The 2667-nt window shown below is 36.7% G+C and overlaps 1 protein-coding gene across 2 annotated transcripts in view; it reads left to right on the top strand.

Annotated features, from left to right (window-relative positions):
• The first annotated feature begins 534 nt into the window (after positions 1-534).
• Positions 535-2667, top strand: part of PLA2G4A (phospholipase A2, group IVA (cytosolic, calcium-dependent)) — a 154382-nt gene continuing 152249 nt past the window's right edge. Inside the window, exon 1 of one of the 2 annotated variants that reach the window (XM_011934192.1) lies at positions 535-669. The gene's annotated coding sequence lies outside the window, so the exon portion shown is untranslated. The remainder of the gene's footprint in view (positions 670-2667) is intronic. The other variant, XM_011934193.1, reaches the window with a different exon arrangement.

Below are 2667 nucleotides of genomic sequence, written 5' to 3' on the forward strand. Positions count from 1 at the left end.
TTTCATTTTCTTCCCTAAATCTCAACATATATATTACATTATTTGGTATGCTTTTAATCTTAAATTTACAAAGAAATTATTATCAACACAGGTGTTCTGAGTCTGGAGTAGAACTATTTGAACAGATTTGATTTTTAAAGTGGTCTGATATTCATTTCAAAAAATGTACATTTTTATATTTGAGGTTTGTTATAAACTTTGCCTTTTTAAATAATGCAAAAATGCTCTAGGTTACTAGGTTATTCACGGTCTTTTCAATTTTGTTCTCCTTTGGAAAAAAGGAGGAAGTAGTTACTACTTAAGGACAAGTAGTAATTTCAGAGGCGAGCGCGCGCGCACACACACACACACACACATCACACACACGGAAATCCACGACAGCACTCATGGAATTTAGGACTGGTTAATTTACATATTATTTAAGCATATTTTCTGACTTCAAACACCTGGTTCTAATAACTAAGCACTGACATTTACAATACTAGCTTCTATGAGACGACAGCGTTCTCCCTCTTCCTCTTTAATTCCACCTTAAAACATCTGCAAAAGCGCAAGGAGACCAGCCCACATTTTAGCCCCTCCTACCCAGGATAAGACTTTCTCTAAGTCCGGAGCCGAAAAAGATCCTGACAGAAAGCTAGAGGCATTGAGGAGCCTGAAGATTGTCAGGTAATTCCGGGAACTGTAAGCAATATATTTATTCTTCCCCTGCTCCACTTCTCTTTCCTACCCTCCTTAGCTTTTACTTGGTAGTTCACTTGGAAGGAAGAAAGGACGGAGGGGAAACCTCACTGCTTTAAAAAGTCAGCATGTCTTTGAAATAAAACACAGATTAGGGACCTCAATTTTCTTCTAACCCACTCACATTTGCCTTCCTGGATCTAAATGCACTGTGGAGTCAAAGATTAAGGTGTTTCTTTGGGTTGGAGTCCCAGAAAGTTAGCATTCAAAACGGCAATGAGGTGGCGCTTATTAGCGTCCCACGTGATGACATCCAGTGGTTGCTGATCCCCAAACTTGAGCAGCAGCATGCTGTGCTGTTTGACAGCCCTAGCGATCTTTAGCGAGAGAGAGACTTTGTTGACTCACTTAACTTTTAATTTCTAAAATTTGATCATTTTGGTTACTTATGGGAAGCTTTCCTGGCTAGTCAATATTTTGCAAAATTATGCGAAAGAAAGAGGATTGAAAAATTAACTGTAAACGGACTGGTGTTCTGATGATCCACCATTCCCCTAAGTTACTTGGCTTGTCAGGAGGAAAAAAAAAAAAGCTCAAAACTAGGTACTTGAAAAGATTTGATCAAATTACATAGTTAAATTTTGAGTGTGGATATTTTAGTAATTTTGTTTCCACACACACACACAAAAAATAAATAAAAAAAGAAAAAAAAGGTATTTGACTTTGAAGTATCAGTGGATGAATGTTTCTGTCTCCTACAGTTTATAATCCTTTTAGTCTTAAAAATAAATTCACCTCCAAAACCAGAACAAGAAATAATCCTTATATGGGTTGATGTCAGTATTTATTCAGCTAAGGCAGATGGAGAATATTAGAAGTGTATTGTTTGAATGGGTGTCAATTCTGAAGTTATATTTGCCAATATGATTTGGGTTCAAGGAAGATTTGTATTTTTGTTTCTCTTTGTTGGTTAAATTTGGAATTGTGGCTCAAGGGATATTTGTAGAGGACTGTAGTGAAACAAGCTCTGTTAAGAATTTTAACGTTACCTTCTAGAGGTTCCTACACCTTGCCAATCAAGTTAGAGGTTGGGATAAGAAACAGGTATTTACTTCTTTCATTATCTCCGAAAGAGTTAAATTTTAAATTAAGCAATAATTGTGAAATGCATAGAGAAGTGTTTAATGTGCATTTGCTCAAAGGACTTTTACAAACTTCCCTTAGGGGAAGCATATTTTTTGAGATAAGACATTGCATCTTTTTAACGTACTTTAAAAAAGTGAGTTATTCTGGCTGGGCGCAGTGGCTCATGCCTGTAATACCAGCACTTTGGGAGGCCGAGGCGGGGGATCACTTGAGGTCAGGAGTTCGAGACCAGGCTGGCCAACGTGGTGAAGCCCCATCTCTACTAAAAATAGAAAAACTAGCTGGGCATGGTGGCAGGTGCCTGTAATCCCAGCTACTTGGGAGGCTGAGGCAGGAGAATCGCTTGAACCCGGTAGGTGGAGGTTGCAGTGAGCCGAGATCGCGCCATTGCACTCCTGCGAAAACAGCGAAACTCTGTCAAAAAAAAAAAAAAAAAAAAAAAAAAAAAAGCTATTCTGAAGTGTTTTGCATTTACATTTAATTAGGAAAAGAAAAATTATTAAATAGATTTTTAGCAACTGAAAATGTTCATTCCATAGGGGTTATTTGGCTTATGTTTTTAACCCATTATCTTTTCTAGTGCTAGTGCTTAGAAAGCAGTCATAAAATTGAATCATCTGCATATTAAAAAATATGTTCCAGGAATAAAAAAGAGGAAGACAGAATTAGTTGTTGTTCCCTTTCCTCTTGTTTGCTTTTATTTACCATCAGTTTTTTCCTCCTTCTTGCTCCAGATTTTATAGCTTTAGTCTTTAACCTTTTCTTTTCTTTCTTTCTTTTCTTTCTTTTTCTTTCTTTCTTTCTTTCTTTCTTTCTTTCTTTCTTTCTTTCTTTCTTTCT

Source organism: Colobus angolensis, unplaced genomic scaffold (genome assembly GCF_000951035.1).
Source record: "Colobus angolensis palliatus isolate OR3802 unplaced genomic scaffold, Cang.pa_1.0 Scaffold132, whole genome shotgun sequence".
NCBI lineage: Eukaryota > Metazoa > Chordata > Mammalia > Primates > Cercopithecidae > Colobus > Colobus angolensis.